Below are 19,623 nucleotides of genomic sequence, written 5' to 3' on the forward strand. Positions count from 1 at the left end.
AAAATTTCAACCCGATATTTTTCCGACCCGAATTTTTAGGAAGAGAGATCGGGAATAAAATCTTATTCTGACAAGATTCTCACTCGTCTCAAAATAATATTATAATACATTTTATTAATAGATTAAGCTAAATATTATTGTGTTTTAACACATAACAATTAATTATGGACTTAATTCATATAATTGTTTATTATTGAAATGATCGAATAGTAGAATCACGAAAGTACATATTTGTGTATTTTTTAAAAAAATTAAATTAATAATTTAATTAATTCATATTTATAATTATTTAATTATAACAAATATCTAAAATAAGATATACAATTTGACAATCTATTTAACAAAATTTATCTAATAATTTGTATCCGAACATTTTATTAATAATAATTATCTGATGCATAGTATGATGTTTCTTCTCTTGACAAAATCTTGCAATGTTATTCGAAATATTTTAATATTATATGTTTTAAGTTGAATATTTATTTTTTTAAAAAAATATAAATTTCTAAATAATATTTTTACACATATAAAATAATCACAATTTTTTTGAACGAAATCTTGAAAATTTAAAAAAAAAATTCGGGATTTTCTCTCCCTACCCGGCAGGATCCCAAATATTCGGGTCCCAGAATATGTCGGGTTCGGGATCGGGGGAGAAAAAAAGTTTTTCGATTTTTTTCAGGACGAGAATTTGATAGAAAGGTTACGAGATGAGTCCTGACCCTATTCCACTCCTAAACAAGCTTCGTTTGCAAATGTTTAATCGGATTTTGTTGAGAACTTAATTAAAAACATACCAAACAATGATCCCTGACCCTGTAACAATCTTTGCTTTATAAATAATATAAACATAAGTATTTATTTCCATCCTATAGAAAAACATGATAATGCGTCCCGCGTTCGTGTGGTATGATCAACTTTTACTAACCATAGAAAGTCCATTGGCGGTTTCTTCACAAGCAAAGATTATGTCCTCAATATAGATTTTGTTCAATGTTCACAGCCAATTATATAGCAAAGTTGAAGAAAAATCAAACAGAAATTACCGATAACAAATCTTGCTAAATGTTTAGAGACCATGTGATTTTGTGGAGAGGATGGTAGCAGCCGTAAACAGCACTTCTTTACCGATACATATTAACTCCAAGCTCCTGTAAGATAAGAGATTTGTCACAGATTAATAGAAGAGAAACAATATGAGCTGACTTTATATCTGTACAGGTCCGACTCCAACAGGAAGATAATATGTTGCGAAAAGTTATCAACTTAACACCGACTAGTGATATCATAAAGGTATTCCAGAAAACCTAGGAAATATGATACAAAGACAAAACTCATAGGAGCTGAAGCACAACATGTGGACAGGTTGAATCTTACCGATCTTCTCTTTTTAGACACATAAAAGCAGATACTATGCTATTGCAGATTTCCACTGGGGAGATACTCTTGATATCTTCTGGGGAAACATCACAACCATCAGAGGCACACTGAAGATGTAGCACTAAATATGCCTGAAAAGAGTGCAATGTGCAGTCATTGTAATAAACAAAGGTGCTGCAACTGTTTTCTACCCTTCAACACCATGCAGAGGTAACAAATTTTAACGCAACTTGTTATGAAAATAAGTTTATATAGGATTCTCATTTCATCTCATTTATTTATTGAGTACTCAAACATTCATATGGAAATGAGTCGTTACAGCTCTAGTTGCACGTGCAGCTCATCATCTTAATTTGATAATGTGATCAATTTAGGGATTGCAAATCAGAAGAGAAGAAATACACTGCCATGTATGAGATGAGTTATTACCTGAAAAGCATGTGCCAAGAGTAACTGAACAACCTCTGTGCAAATTTTTTTTATGATACTCCTTGTGTTATTACCGTTGGCCAGATACTTCAGAATTCCATCAAACGTCTCATCACTGACGGGAACATATGAGCTCCTAGTTTGGACAGAAGACTGCAACAAATCATACAAGGAAGTTTGCAGTTAGATCCTTGGGTTGAGGATTTATTGCCGAAAAGAAAGGAGTTGATGCTATTTGTTGAGCCTCAAAATCATTTACTCTGTCAAAGTGTTTATTTACATTCATTTAGTATTGTTTTCTTAATCGATCAAAAAAACTTCCGCACTCCAAAATCAAAGTTTTGCAAATAATTTTAAAATGATAAAGAAGCCACAAAACCTAATTTACCCACTTTTAAGTTCCAACACAAACCAAGCACGTATTAGTCAGCTTACCTTTGGAATATACTTCTGGAAATATTGTATGATAATTTTAAGCTTCCATTTCGGTTCATCAAATACCTGCTAACATTTGAAAGTAAATTTCCAATAATATTGCTAAATCAATTCCCTTTTTCATATTCACTACACTTTGACTAATTCAAAGATTAGAAAATAATTAAAAGGAAAGGCCCCAAACCACTAATACTTATTTTCAGAGTGATAAAGTAAGAAAACAAAAGAAAAATTTATGACATGACCAGGATGAATGATAAAAGTTCTTTCTAGCTCCAATTTTTGTAGCACAAAACTAAGTATTTAAAACAAAATTTGAGGATAAAAGCCACATTTGAACTTATATGCAGTTCAGATACATAATTCTGAACATGTAAATAGACTAAATAGGATGTTGATGTACGTCTGCGATAAAACTTCTCATAGGAAATTTAAACCGTCCAAAAGTCTAAAAGTGCGCAGCAATAAGCTCTGTGTCAGGTATTAGCTCAAGCCAGAATATCTAACAAATATCTTTTTTTGCTAACCGCACCAGGGGCAAATTGAACTTCTTTAACGAATATGTGAACTAAAGCGAGCGCTGGGGGAGAGATCACCTGAAGAAAGGAGCATCGGATGTCATTGTCATAAATAAGCTCATCTAAAATTATCTCCACGACTGGAGTCCTGCACTACGCCCAGATTAAGATGTACCCAATGCATCTCAAACTTCAGCAAAAATAGGTTTAAAATAATCAACAAAATTTTGTACCTTACGCCATCAGCCCTGGTGGTAAGCCCTTGCATATCAGCACTCCAGCGTGATGAATCCAACTCCATGACCTATATATATGAAGTTTGATCAATAAAATATTAGTTTCCTCCAATCACATCTAGAATGAGAAGTTTATAAATTCACCATCAAGAGAAACTTCTTCAGGGCAGCACATGTGGACTTTTTTACTTCAGGCAATGCTAATGTCACAGCTGTACTGATTTCTGCTGATGATTCGATTGAAGAGCTCTCGTGGTAGCTCAAATCTTCAAATGACATGGCTTCTTGAGACAAGACATGCATGAGCGACAAGCAGTCCTTTATTAAACTTTTGTACAGAATTTTCCTTGACCCCTGCAAAAAGATTTCTATAAAACAGTCTAAAGAAAAAGCAAAAAAAATGTCTCTGACCACTTATTACTGTGAATAAAAATTTAAAAATCTTGTAAAATTCATTATAAATATTAAGACCATGGAATGCATACCAGAAGCATGTTCACAAGGGACTCCCTCAAAAAGGTCCAGTTCAATTCTTCTGCTAATCGCAAACAATAAATATGGAATTTATAGGAACTTCTATGAAATAAAACAGGGAAAACAGAGAATGAACTTACCTATAAATGCACAATTTCGAGGCAAGAAAATCTCCTTCAAGGAATATGACGAGATACTGAAGCAGTAGCATAGTCTTCAGGAACTAGAACAAGAAAGAGTCAATTCGTTCGTGATCAATGCGCACACTAATTTTCACCACAAATTTTGTACAGCATTCATTAATCAATAAAAAAATGCCCCCCAAACCCCCCACCCCCAACACCACCCCACCCCCCACCCCGGCCAGTAAAAAATAAATAAATAGATAAAATTTTCAAAACAATGGAGGACTAAAAGACTTGAGAATCATCATTGACGTCTGGAAAAAAAGGAGAACAGGCATTTGCTGAGGTTTGGACTAACAGGGAAGATGGAAATGAGAAAAAGCCATGTGTTGCTCTAATATCACCATGCAGATATAAATCTCAGTAATTGAAGCAGGGAGAATTCCAAAGCAATATGAGACCAACGCCAAAGAGATTATTAGAGGCACAAAAGAGATTGCACGTACGAAGACACCAGGCCACACATGTCAATTGCTTTACATTGTCGTATTTAGAGAGTTTCTAGTTCACATTAACTACCTTTGAGCATGAAAGAAGAATACGCCAGTGTCAGCTATCTTAAAAAGTTATTTTCCCAAAAGTCACTAACCATAAGTTCCAGTACTTCAGATTTTCTCTCTTTATCCGCTTTAGCAACTTCTTGTATTAGAGAATGAAAACCCTGAAATTGACAATTGATATTTATAATTTTCAAGAATTGCAAAATTAAGCTATTGAGATGGAATGTCGCCATAAATATAACATAATAATATAGAGCATGAAGAAGTTTGTTTTCCTCCTTAACGATAATACTTTGAAAAAAACAGCACCGGAGAGAAGGCCAAATTTACACACCAAGGAGTCCACTGAACTTCTTGAGGGTTTGTTGGCTTCAGTCCTCTCATTGTATGAGAGGTCCAACCCAAAATTAAATGGCAGCCACGCCTGGTATGAAGTGGAGAAACCATTCATTGCTCTTCCTTTAAAGTAGATTGTAATACTTACAACAAAAATAATTGGTTCATGAATCATAGTGTAATTAATCACCTCTTGAACTGTAATGAATTTAAAAAGATTGTTTGAAGGTGAAGATGAAGATGATTCTGACTGTTCTTTTCGACAAGAAAACCCGAGGAAAATGCTACATCAAAGGAGACCATTTAACCAAAGGTAAGTAAAGAGAATATAGGAAACCATGAATTAAAAAAAAGAAAAAAAAAAACACCACCATATGCAATTCAATGAGAAGCTGATAACTTTCCATTATTAAATCTAGTGAATCCACGTCCTTCAGAATATGAAACACTGCCTCAAATATTTTCCTGTTCCAACAAAATGAAAAATAAGTCAATGGAAGCATGAAATAAATTCATAAATGATCTATTGAGCTGATTACGGTTGTGAGCAAATACGGAACATGTAAGTCATATGTCACAATTACAATAATAATCACTTAAAAATGACTGAACTTTTCGATTCTGGACATGGGAAAAGAGCAGCACAGAGTAGGTAATTAAATTCTCGAGCACAACAGAGCTCGCCCTATAAAAAAGAGTATCCGAGTATCTTAAGTTATAAATCCCAAATAAAAACTGCTCTATCTGATCTTTATATCATCACACACCTTGTAGGTGCGCTTCCATTACCAGAGAGAAGAGAAGCAGCCCGAACAGCTTCAAGAAAAAGCAAGCCCTATTTAAGCAGACAAAAATCGGAACGTAAGATTGCAGGCAAATAACACTGGGAAACAAGATCAGAAGTTCAACCCCCACCCCCACAAAAAAAAAAAAAAAACACGCACTGTCATCCTTGAGATGATGAGAGTGTTTGAAGCCGGAGTTGTCGAGTATGGCCATAGTGTTCTCTTCCATTCCTCCGTACGCCCCTTCGCCAGCAATCCTTCGCATCTCCATATCTCGATTTCAGAGATTCTCCAAATCACAGAGGATGAAAGGAGGATTGCTGTGGTACAAAATGCAGTCTGTTGTGTAATTTTCCCGCCATGTGTACTGCAAGGGCAAACATAACATCTGTGTGGTTGAAGTCATTACCACCGATTGTCATTTGTTCATATTTTATAAATTATATTTTATGTATATGTATGTATATCACACGAAAAGTCTTCTAACAATTAATCTTACATGCCGGACTCTTAGTAATAATAAATATTATTAGTTATGGATATATGAATTAGGTCCATCGTCTTATGCATAAATATTTATGAGACCATCTCATACAAAATATATCCTATGTATAAATGCATACATGTATGCCTACATACGTCTGTTTATATATTCATCTGTTTTGTTGTACTTTTTATTGTTTCAAGAAGATGGACGAAATCTTCTTCTACACTTATGTTTCAAATCGTGTTTAATCATACAAATTTTATTTGCACAAATTATTAAAAATTAAACGCACCAAATACCATGAAAAGACAAAATATAATTAATCATTGATAAAACATTTGATTCGTCTATTTTTTAAATTAAAAAATCATTAATATATTGTTTTAATCATTTATCGTGATTGAGATACAATTTATTTTTTAAATAAAATAATGTTTATCAATGGTGAATAGTTTTTTGTTCGGTGTTTAGTACGTTTAATTTTTAATAATTTGTGCAAACGAAAATTACTAGAGAAAAATATAGTACCAAACGTAACGTAGAATTTCGTTCCCACAAAATGACAGTATTACAAGCAAATTTATCATGATATGTGAATTCAGCTGTAAGCAACCATTATCTTCTTGTGTTTTTCTTTTAATAAGCAATCAATATCTTGGAAATCAAAATTTATCCTTATTGGTTTTTTATTAGTACAAATGTTGTTCATTCATTTATCCAAATAAGGTCGTTAACTTATAACTTCAATTATTGATAAATGTTCTCATTCTTCGTCAAAGAGCGACTAAGATTTGGGTTTACTGTAAACCATAAGCCAGAGCTTGAAACCTCAAAAAAAGACGTACTAATAAAATGATAAACGTGGTCGGAACTAAACAAAAAGTGTGAAATTTTGTGAGGAGCTTGATATATGATAGTGGCGTGAAATAAATTTTCGAAAATTCCCTTCTTTATATGGCTTGAGTACACAAGCAAAATATTTACCTCCAGAAGTACCTGAGTTTAGAGACGGATTAAGGTAAAAAAATTTGTAAAAAAAAAGAGCTAATAATCATTTTTTTAAGCATTTTCAAACACTGATTAAAACTGGTCATCGCATAGCTTTGAGCATTCAAAATGTACACTTCAGCTGGAGTAAGCCCCATACATCATTAAAAAAGAAAAAAGAAACAAGAAACAAGAAAAAAGAAAAAGCACAAAACATTTGCATGCGGAAGATCCTGCTGAACGTTATTTTACAGAAAAATATATTATTAATTTAATACATAATTTAGGTATATAGATGATGATTTAAAATTCATGCAAATAAAACAAATAGATGTAGTATATAATTTGGCATCCCTTTGTCATTGGATCTTGGGATTGGTCCATAAAACTGTCTCAACACCAACGATCAATGAGATCATGAAATTCATAAACGTACAAAAAATATGAACAAGTTGCTTGCTTCAATAAAAACAGGCCAAGATATATTCACGTATTTATGTTATATATAAATAATAATATAAGAGGGGGGGGGGGGGGGGGGGGAGTATGCTACAACTTAAAGAAGTAGTACTGGTCATAGTTTTTGTCGAAATACAATTACAATGAAAGACAACTGAAATGGGAAAAGGGTTTGGTTTAACATAACTAGCAGCATGAGAACATAATATTGATCAGGAACTAAATATGGTTCAAATACCCAAAAAGGCAAAAACATAATATCGCCATCTTCTACCAGAATATAAATATGATTATTTGCGAGCTTCCGCCTTCTTCTGTTCCTTTGCTGCGTGTGCAAGTAAAATGAGATCAGTTGGAGAGAAAAGAGGAAGACGAAATCTACCCGTAAGTTTTGGAGACTAACCAGCTTTCTCCTCATCTCGTTTTTTAGCAGCTTCAAACCCTTTGCTGCCGTATAAGGGCCAGACGATCTGCAAAATTATAGAAGAGAATACGCCCATGACATAAAAATCATTAGTTTTACCGATAAAAAGGTGAAAAGTACTTAAACTTAAAACATGAGAACATCGTGATGTCAGCACATTACAATAGTAACCAAATTCGGTGAGTGGATGGCTCCATCTCAGATATCAAGACTAAAGCAAAAACAATGAACACAAAATTACTTCGAATGATAAGTCCATTCGAAGTAAAAAGTAAAAATGGAGGAAGAGAGATTATTCGAGACAAAAAGGAAGGTTGAGACTTTAGTATAGTAAAAATTCTACCAGTTCAGATATTAAACTCATATGCAAGATCAACCTCTTTTGTCAGTTGCTAATGAGAACAAATACCAGGATTGAGAACAGACGACTTCAAAGATTGGTCAACAATGTGCAGTCCAAAATCCAGAGATTCAAAGAATTTGGCAGGCTAAACTAATCATTTATCATCTTAATCAAAACTAACGACTAGTGGTGTTATAGATGACACCAATAAGAAAACCACAAAAAAGGTTAAATCCACAATGCAACAAAAGATAAATATTATTATTTAATATAAAAAAGCAATTATTGCATGAGTTTCCAAGGTCCATGAGTCAAGTTAGAACAAGCAAAATTGTACAGAGATGCCTCGAAAGAGAGTTCTAACACTCAAACAAGGATAATAAGGTACAACTGAGAAGCAGTTGAAAAACATTACCCAAGTCTTTCCTTGCTTGTTCAGTCTTCCCTTGTTCTTGCAGCTTCATGTACCTTTCATGAGCTTTCTGCTTTTCAATCTCCTCTCTGAGAACAATATCAAAATGAAGAATATACAGGTTATTTCGGTCGGGAGTATCATTATTCAGAGTGCTTACTACTTATATACCCTGCAATGAAAATCTAAAGCTCTGTGTAAAATGGTTCACTCCACCACCTGTTTTTTAACTAGCCAGTAAGGTCAGCGACCACAAGGATCTATTAAAAAAAAGTGCCACCAGCATCTCACCTACTGTTACGGCCCAATATGTTATTGGGACGGATTCAAAACCAACAGGGAAATATAAGCCCAATAGACAAATCTAGGAACAATCTAGTGGGTAACCTTGAATAAAATGCGAAGAAGTATAATACGGGGAATTCATTCACGTTTATTGTGTTTTGTTCTTACTAGCTTGTGCTAGGGTTTCTACTGGCTTACGCTAGGGGCAAGAGAGTGTTTGCATTCTTCTTGTAAAAGGATTCTATCCTTGGCTGGGATATTTCTCAGATTATATTTCATATTTGGTATTAGTAAATATCTCTTCCTTCTCCATTAGTTATTATTTGCAGAATTGAACGTGTTAGGAGATTTAGATCTAACAATTGGTCCGACCTGCCGGATCTTTGTCGGGAAGGGAAAAAAAAAAAGAAAGAGAAAAAGAAGGAAAACTGTTGCTGCCGATGGCTGAAAAGTGGCTGGAAAAATGTCTCTCAGGTGCTTGCAAAACTCTTTCTCAGACTTCCTTGTCTCTCAGTCATGAACTCCGTCTCATCAATCGAATTGAGAAGCTTTTGGCAAAGGTGGATCAGTCCCCTGGCCAATCCATGCTAATGACTCTTTCACCATTAAAGGAGGCATTGGTAGCAGAACAATTTTTAAAGCATTCTGATGTTGATGTAAAAGTTGGAATAAACTTCTTGCCTCAGTGAGATCATCAGAATTACATGCACAGCGACTCCTTATGAGGATGCCAAAATGAAAGAGGTTTTTCAATTGATAGTATGGAGTTTTGGGGATTTATCAGCCACGGGAAGCACATCTCATCTCAAGAGAGTATCCATTCTGGAAACAATGGCTAAGGTGAGGTCATGTGTTCTTATGTTGGATCTAGAGTGCAATCAGTTGATAAAATGTTTCAACACTTGCTTAGAGCCGCAAGCAACTCTCCCTCGGAAATAATTTTGGAATCTATGGAAGCGGTGATGAATGTTGTTTTAGAAGAAGGGATGATTTATCAGCAGATTTACACCATGCTATTTTGACTATACTAAGAAGATACGAAGGGGATTCACTATCGATTGCCAAAAAAATGGTGGAGAAGATTATTCGAAGGAATACAAGTGATATTCAGTTTCTTAATGAAATAAATGAGAAACCAGTCGAGGAGGAGGAGATTGAGATTGTAATTATGGAGCCTAACAGTCAGAGTGTTGGGGGGAAAATCTCGATTAACAAAGAGGCTGAACAACCGGATTTCAGGGGGATTCATTTTGAAGGTGAATTCTCAACAGGAAAATTGCTTGTCACAGATGGGAAGCAAAAAAATGAAGAAAAACTGTTGGGACTGATAGATGAAGAGAAACGGGCTCCGAGAAGCGTAGGTTTACCGGAGTTACATGCGATAAAACCGATTCCATGGGCGTTTATGGATGAACTTAAAAAGAAACCCCCAGATAAGCATCCATGGGAAAGTTACGCTGCTTCGATGCAAAGAGGGTCGACTGAAGAACCTAGAATTGTGAGGCCTAAGCAGTGGACAGCCCAGGAATGGGCTATGGGCAAACAAGTTCAACTGGGCTATGTCATTAATAAGCCCAACAATGGAATTTGGACAAGAGAAATAGACCCGGGCCCAATCACAATTATTGGGATCATGGAATCGAGGCTTGAGGCTAAGAACAAAATTACTAGGGTTAACATATTAAGCAATTGGAAGAGGGCTTGGGAGGAGATGCAGTGAAGGTTATTGCACAGGACTGCGTTAATAATTTGCCAAAATATATGGGCTTTTTTTACTTACGGGCCATTTTTATTGTTGGCAAGAGGAATAGGCCCTGGTCCGAATACAATATCCAAGTCAAAGGATCTCACAGCGGACAAAGCTCGGGCAGCAATATTGCGGGGTTGCGCATTGGAGAGTTTGAGATTAGGAAGACGGGGAGGATTTTGGGGTTTGAAGGATACTGGGCGGATTGCTGCATCAAGCCCAAGTATGATATTGGGCGTGACGGAAGAGAGTTGGACGAAGGTGGGCTATTATGGGTGGAACACGTCATTAGACGTTTTGAATGGGGTGATGGGACCTTATACTGCTCCTTCGTCGTGGATTCAAGAATTCTGACCAAACTTAAGGAAGAACTGCTGGAGTGGCGGGTTTTGGATCAGCATAAACTACACCGAAGGTGGTAATTTCTCTACCATTTCTGCTTTTAAGGTGTTTCTGGAATCCAGTGTGAATTTTAGTGGAACTCTCTTGTATTAGGTTGGGCGAATTTAAAAAACTTGGTGGTAACATTGGGAGGCTTGATTAAGGGTTTGGAGTTGATGAATCAGATGAACAGATGCAGGTGGAGTTTCAATGGTTTTGTGTATAATGTTTTAATTGGTATGTTGCATGGGGCGAAAAAGGTGGATGATCCCAACAAGAAATGGGACAGAGAGAGGGAAGTTAAAAGTTTTGCTGAAGATAAAAAGGGATATTTCCCTATTATAATTGTTGGGATAATTGATGCTAACAAGACATGGGATAGGGGGAAATAAATCTCCATCTTTGTTGAGGACATGATTGGAAACGTATGGACAATGTGTTCTCTGATATTTGAGAAAAACAATACACTAATTGTAGAATGCAAAAGGGTGGTTGGATTCGGACAAAAGGGTGGTTGGATTCGGACAAAAGGCTCAAGTGGTTGGCAACAATTATCTGAGAGTAGTGGCAGCAATGCACAAGAAAAGTGACGACTAAAACTACATCAAGAAGAAACAACTTCCATGTCTTAGCCTTGAGGACAAGGCTAATTTTGAGGAGGGCGGTATTGTTACGACCCAATATGTTATTGGGCTGGATTCAAACCAACAGGGAGATATAAGCCCAATAGACAAATCTAGGAACAATCTAGACAGTGGGTAACCTTGAATAAAATGCGAAGAAGTAGAATACGGGGAATTCATTCACTTTATTGTGTTTTGTTCTTACTAGCTTGTGCTAGGGTACTGGCTTACGCTAGGGGCAAGAGAGTGTTTGCATTCTTCTTGTAAAAGGATTCTATCTTTGGCTGAGATATTTCTCATATTATTATTTCATATTTGGTATTAGTAAATCTCTCTTCCTTCTCCATTAGTTATTATTTGCAGAATTGAACCTGTAAGGAGATTTAGATCCTAAAACCTACCCACCTTGTTCCCATGACAGAGAAAAAAGTGAGGCTCAATGAAGCAAATATGAAGTTGCAATTCAGAACACAATGTAGCAGGGACTCAGGGAGAGTTCTCTAGAAAAGAAATTCTCTAAGCTGCCTTCTACAGATATTACCGAAAATAATAAAGTCTAACAGTGAAAGAGAAATGGAAAAAACCAATTAATATTTATAATCTTGTCTTGGAAATCTAATAGCATATTAATAATAGTAATAAAAAAATATTCACGACCTTTCCCGCCTTGAAAGCTCAGTTGTTTTCTCCATCTGCAAGGCAAAGAAACAACATTCAGAAATCAAGAAAACTATAAAAGGGCAACTATTAAGTTAGAGAATGAATAATTGGAGTAACATACATCAACATCGCGTGCTTTCAAAGTTCTTTGTCTTCACCAAATTTGGATTTTCAATCTGAATGACACCCTCTGCACCTTTTTGTTTCTGCCAACATTAGCAAATGGGTGAGCATGTTAGCAGTTTAGTAAGTTCTACCGAAACCAAAATGCTCAACAAAATCAAATCGCAATGTACTGACTTCAGGTTCATCCTCAGATTCCTCTTCGGACTCTACATCAGATTTTCATCTTCTTCCACTTCAGCCACTTCCTGTAACAATAGCCATATATCTAATAAATCACATTGATGAGTGTATAAAAATTACAAGAGCAAGTACAACTTATGGCACATCTGTTGGTTTATAAAGGGGGAAGGAAAACATTTGTAAATAAAAATGTGTGTACAATTAAGAAGGGTGAGGGTGATATAAAAAACAATAAATAAACATACTAAAACGAGTCTGAAAACAAGATAAAATAATAATAATTAAAAAATCAGCAGTTCATTTCTTACCTCCTATAATTTGCACAAGACAAATACCAAGCTCCTAAAAACTCGTAGACTTTTATCATTATGATACCAGGTTAATTATGGGTTATCCATGAAAAAGAGCTCTATTACTATGGTTCTTTGGTATTTAGCGTGCTTAGGCAGACTGACATGGCACATTTCATCATTCTATACAATATATCCATGAATAACAAGTGAATTGCATGGTACATGAGAGTTATAAACAACTGATATCAATTACATTGGTTAGATTTAAATAATACTCCTTTCCTCAACATTGGTGCCGAAAAGATAACATCCCAGGGTATTCTTAGCAAAACAGGATAAATCAAACATAATATATCCAATCTCAGCAAGCACAAACGTTGAGGGAAATCTAAAGCAATATAATTCACCTGTTTAAATGTGCGAGGACGGGATGCAGATGTACCAGCCACTGGATTCATCAAAAAAAGAAAAGGAAAAAAGTTACATAAAATTAGATTTTATGAGAATAAGATTTTATGAGAGAACTTAAACACACAAACTAGCAAGATCCCGCATTCCAAAGTATAAAGGAACGAAGAGCAACAGGACTAAAACGATAGAGAAAGACAAAAAATGAACACCTAAAAACCATAAATATAGCACACAACAAATACAAAAAGAACACCGAAAAAACCATAAATACAGCGCACACAAAAATAACCCACGAACAGCTAAGTCAAGGACCCGTCACCGGCTCAAGAATCACCGCTTACCCCTCTTCACTCATCAGTCGCACTGTCGCAGATACCAAATCAATTATGGATCTTAAAACTCGCCCGATAAAACAATAGATAGAACAGAAGACAAATAAAGAAACCAAAGAAAATGAGAATTACGCGGGGGGCGGGGACAACATACTCATCTGTTCAGGCGTGGAGAACTGGCGGCGGCCAGTGGGCTTGCCCTTGAACTTCCCTCTTCCCATTTCAGCGCGTGTGCTCTCCTCGATCCAAAGAGAAGAATTCCTTCACTGCTTAAAATTAAGCAGAGACAAATTCACGACCCTTTGGATTCAAGAAGCTAGCAGATTCCAAGGGTTTATTCTCTGTCTCTCTCTCTCTCTACTGAATCGAATTCCCCTTTCTGTGAAACCTTCTCTATTCCATTCGGTTGTATTAGAATTTACCCAAGTGGTCGAGAGTCGAGACTCGGGATCAATATAATCTTTTTTTCTTTTTTTTAAAACAAAAAATCCCTTAAATATATATAATGAGGTTAAATATTTTAAAACATACTTGTTTAAATTTTCATTTATTTTATTTTATTTTATTTTATTTTATAAATAATAATACTGTGAGGAAAGGGTGTTTTGGAGGAAAATTTTGATATGTAAACGAGAGATCAATGATACTTTTTTGCGGAATAAATTTTGGTATCACATTGATAAACAAAAGTAGTTATTGAGCCCGTTTGCTTTTCAAATAGTTTTTTTAAAAAAATACTTTTTTAAACTTTAAATTTGGACTTTTGAAAAAGCTCTACTTTTAGCTTAAATAAGTGTTTTTTAAGCACTAAAAAGCTCATCCAAACACATTATAAATTAGAAAAGCACACTTTTTTTAAATTAAAAAAAAAACACTTTTTTGTTTGGCTTTTGATACCAAACAGGCTCAAACATTAAAAAAAAATTATATAATATAATATATAATCAATCGAAACACACGCATTAGATAAATTTAAATATAACAAATTTTGAACGAAAAATATTTTTTATGATAGATTTAAATCATGATATTTTTAAAAATAAATTGTTGCATAATCATAATCATAAGTAAAAAAGCATTGAAACTTTAAAATGAAAATACCACCATTGCATGCACAAATAATACTCATATTCAATATTTTCAACAATATAATCATTTCAATGAATCCAAAGCTATACAAATAACTGTATCAAAAAAAAAAGCTATATAAATAACTTGTATTTAAGAATTTATGAACAACATATACGTAAAAATATTCGCTTCAACGTTCTTGTTTCCCACAAAATCAAATGTACAATTCGAAAACACAAATCCAAGTTGACCTGCAGGGAAAGAAAATAGCAACTAACACGACGTTTTAACTGAATGTATGTTATATCACAAAACTTGACCAACTCCAGCATTGACAAAGTATAATTGGAGAAATATCCAATCCGAACAAGTCGAGGCGAGAGATTCTCTCTATCCGCAAGACGAAATTGCACGTTAACAGTGCTTAACGTTGGCGGCAATCGTCTTTAAGATACAACGACTAACGATCGTGATATAGCAGCACTACAAATATCACGAACTTCAGCGAACGAAAATAAGTAAAACTTTCTTTTGAGAGAGTGAGGGGAGAAATCGCAGAGGAAAGCAAAAATCTGGTTGTTTATACGTTATCAGATGTTCTTCATTACTTTCTTTGTGTTATATCAATCATATATATAGCCTAAAACTCCAAATAATACGTCCTATGGCCTAAGGATGCAACCCATGACAGAAAAAAATCCCAAAAAAGAGTCGTAACTTTTCTGGAACACAAAAACGGCGCGCTCGAGCGGTAAGATTTTACCGCTCGGGCGGACACTCCTCTGTACCGCAGGTGGAGAGCTGCGCTTGAGCGGGTAATATTTTACCGCTCGGACGGACAGACCTCTGTCCACGCAGCTTCTTGGCGCTACGCTCGAGCAATAATATTTTACCGCTCGGGCGGCCAAACTTCTATCCCGCAGGTGAGGGATGCGCTCGAGCTGTAACAATTTTCAGCTCGGGCACACACAATAAAATAACAATAAATATTATTTTAACTAAATTTTATTCAAAAAAATAATTGGATCATAAGACCCCACCCCACCTCACCGCACCGAGCCAAGCCAATACTTTGCACTTATATAGGTGATCTCCTATCAAGCAGTGTCATCGTTACTCTACCTTATAGGTATAGGAATCATTAAAAAAAAAACTTAACCTCACCACATGTTGCAGATACGTTTCTACTTGGTTGTTCTAGGAATGAGCGAGTAAAGATTTCAAGTACTCAAACTAAGGTTTTGGGATCTCCAATTATCAAGTTTGGGTTACCGCTAATAAATATTTTATTTTGTAGATTTTAAGCACATTCCTCTTAGTAGTTTGTTAAATTTGATCTACTATTTATATTTTTGTAAGCGGATCCGCAAAGTTTTCCTTTGACTTTACATAATCAACCGAAATTGCCCCATTTGAGATTCAATTTTCTTATGGTATTGTGTCTCCGACGAATATGTCGAGATTTACCATTGTACATACTACTTGGTGCTCTTCTTATTGCTGACTGACTGTTCACAATGAATAGTAATGGAAGACACCGGTTTATTCCAACAAGGAATATCTTCTAGAAAGTTTTGAAGCCACTCGGCTTCTTCACCAGCTTTATCTATGCAATAAACTTGGATTTCATAGTTGACCGAGCTATACATGTGTGTTTATAGGATCTTCATGACACCGTTCCTCCGCCAATTGTGAACACATATCCACTAGTAGACTTGGAGTCTTTTGTGTCAAAAATCTAATTTGCATCCACAAAATCCTTCTACGACCGCGGGATATTTTGTATACACTATTCCATAACTTGAAGTGTTATTTCAAATATCCAAGCACTTCTCATTAGTGCTTTCCAATGATCCTCACTTGGTATACTTGTTGAATCGACTTAGCTTATTTACGGTATATGCCAAGATCAGGACGGGTACAGTTTAGTTAAGTACATTAAACTTCCTATCACCCTTGCATATTCCACTTGTGAAACAGGTTCTCCTCTATTTTTGGCTAAATGTATACCCAAATCCATAGGTGTTCTAGTCGGAGGACGATTTGTGGCATTAAATCGTTCAAGAACCTTTTCTACATAATGAGTTTGGGATAACATAATTCCAGCAGATATTCTAGAGACTTTAATCCCTTGAATAATATCACACAATCCCAAATCCTTCATGTCAAAATGTTCTCTCAAAATTTTCTTTCTTTTCTCAATCAATTCATGGTTGCTTCCCATGATTAACACGTCATATTCATAAATGCAAACAATTACATATGCATTTGTAGTACCTTTAATATAGACACATTTGTCACATTCATTAATTTGTGAAACCATTTGACAACATAGCAGTGTCAAACTTTTGATGTCACTGCTTAGGTGCTTGTTTAAGTCCATACAATGACTTGTACAAGTTTACACATCTTTTGTTCTTTTACGGGTACAATAAACCCTTCTGGTTGTTTTATATATATTTCTTCTTCCAACTCTCCATTCAAAAAAATGCAGTTTTAACATCCATTTGGTGAATTTCAAGATCATGCTAAGCAGCAATAGCTATGAGAACACGAATGGATGTTATTCTAGAAACTGGAGAGTAGGTATCAAAAAAATCATATCCTTTCTTTTGTCTAAAACCTTGAACCACTAGTCGAGCTTTATATTTATCTATAGATCCATCTTCTTTGTATTTCCTTTTAAGGATCCACTTGGATCCCAAAGGTTTACAACCTGGAGGGAGATCAACCAACTCCCTCGTATGATTATGCCTGATGAAATCTATTTTATTTTTGTATGGCTTCCTTCCAAAAAGAAGCCTCAAGATTTGATAAAGCTCCTTGAAGAGTTCTTGGTTCATTATCTAACATGTATGTTAGAAAATCAGGACCAAAAGACTTTTCAACTCTTACACGCTTGATTCGTCTTGGTTCATCATTGGTTTGTAGGGTTTCAATTGTATGTTCATAAGTTCGCTTGTTCGAACTTATTTCTTTCCTTTCTTTACAAGGAAATATATCTTCAAAGAACACCGCATTCCTTGATTCCATTATTGTGTCTTCCTTTTACATCAGGAATTGTTGATTTATGCACTAAGAATCGATATGCACTACTATTGTATGTATATCCAATAAATATGCAGTCAACCATTTTAGATCCAATTTTTATTTGTTTTGGCTTAGGTACTTCTACTTTAGCCAAACACCCCCACACTTTGAGGTATTGGTAAGAAGGTTTACGACCTTTCCACTGTTCATAGGGTGTTTCATCTTTTTCTTTGATTGGTATCTTGTTTAGAATATGAGTTGCTGAGAGAATCGCTTCACCCCACATGTTTTGAGATAAGCCAGAATTTACTAACAACGCATTCATCATTTCCTTTAAGGTTAGATTCTTGCGTTATGCAACACCATTAGATTGAGGAGAGTATGAGGCTTTCGTTTGACTGAATGATGCCCGAAGTTGAGCAAAATTCTTCAAAAGGAGCCACATATTCTCCACCTCGATCTCTTCGAATCATTTTAATATTTGAACTTCGTTGATTTTTAATCTCAGTCTTATATTTCTTGAAAGCTTCAATTGCTTAATCTTTGCTTTTCAATAAATATACATAACAAAATCTGGTGCAGTCATCAATGAATGTTATAAAGTACTTATTTTCACCTCGTGTTTAGTACCATTTTTAAAATCACATACATCAGTGTGTATTAATTCGAGTGGCGTATGGTAATTCTCGTGACAGAATGAAATGGAGCTTTGACCATTTTCGCTTCAACACAAATCTCACACTTATGTTGTAGTTTTCTTTTAAACATAGGTATGACATTTTAAATTTGCAAGTATTTGCAACTTGTTGAAGTTAACATGTTCTAATCGTTCATGCCATAAATCATAACTTTCAGTAAAGTAAGCAGAAACAACAATTTTATTCTTCGCCTCAGGGCGGTTAACATTCATTACATTCAATTTAAAGAGAACACTATCTTGGTACTCTTTACCAACAAACACATTCAGATTTGGTTAATACAAATTTATCAGATTCAAAAAACATTCTAAATCTTGTCTTGCTCAAAAGAGACCTCGAAACTAAGTTCTTTCGAATGTCTGGCACATGCAGCACATTCTTGAGCGTCACCTCTTTGCCCGAGATCATTTTCAACACACTGTTTCCTACTCCAACGACTTCAGATGTTGCGGAGTTTCCCATGAACAACTTTCGATTACCAATGGTGGCATAGGTGGAATACATATCTTTTTCGGCACAAATGTGGCTCGTAGAGTCAGTATCGATCTGTAGTTAGCACGTACCCAGTTTTTAGTAAGTAATTTCTAATTAAACCGATAAACATGATTAAGGGAACTCTTAATGGATTAGCGGAGCCCGGGTTTAGACCCAGAATGATCAGAAATGGTCCGAAAGGTCAGGCAGAACGGAAGCAATGTTCTAGGAACGGATACAACGTTCGTGCCATCAGAAATGCGTCACTGCTTACGTATTTGATGTGACATTGGCACCATCGGAAGCAACGATGGTGAACGGATGCGACGTTTGTCAGGCAGAACAGACGCAACGATGAGGAACGGATGTTCCGTTCGTGGTATATAAATAGAGGTGACGAGATTCATTTCAAGGCACACCATTCACCTATTCTCTCTCGATTCCTTAGCCTTCTAACTCATATCTAGGGAATTCTAGACCTCCCATTGGGAATCCGGAAGTGGCATAGCGATCCAGCGCGTCGTTAGCGGAGCTGTGGCCAAGTTTTGAGGCAATCGACAAGCAAAGAGCTAACGACGGACGAAGGTATAACTTTTGCTTCCTAAAAATATTTAGAAGTATGCAACAGTCTAGTTAAGGCTTTTAGAGCTCTATAATGATATTAGTATAATTTGGCAATGTAGTGCGAATTATAGGCCTAGACCTAGAGCTGGTAGAGCGCGGACTAGTATTTGAGGTACGAAAGTACTGTTCGGGATATCCTGACCGAGTATGCATGTATTATGTGACTGCATGATTTTATGCATACATTTACATCTTGATCTATCTCTATTGAGATGTCTGTTAGTAGGGTTTACCCTATCCTGTTAGTGGATGGACTTCCATCGATTTGGGTCCCGCGTGTCCACTGGTATTTCGGTAT

General features: G+C 35.5%; 2 pseudogenes; both read right to left on the bottom strand.

Annotated features, from left to right (window-relative positions):
* Positions 1-932: 932 nt before the first annotated feature.
* On the bottom strand, positions 933-5,588 carry LOC140884367 (negative regulator of systemic acquired resistance SNI1-like; annotated as a pseudogene).
* Positions 5,589-7,308: 1,720 nt separating this feature from the next.
* Positions 7,309-13,862, bottom strand: LOC140884686 (uncharacterized; annotated as a pseudogene).
* Positions 13,863-19,623: the final 5,761 nt, after the last annotated feature.

Source organism: Henckelia pumila, chromosome 2 (genome assembly GCF_033568475.1).
Source record: "Henckelia pumila isolate YLH828 chromosome 2, ASM3356847v2, whole genome shotgun sequence".
In the NCBI taxonomy this organism is placed as follows: Eukaryota; Viridiplantae; Streptophyta; class Magnoliopsida; order Lamiales; family Gesneriaceae; genus Henckelia; species Henckelia pumila.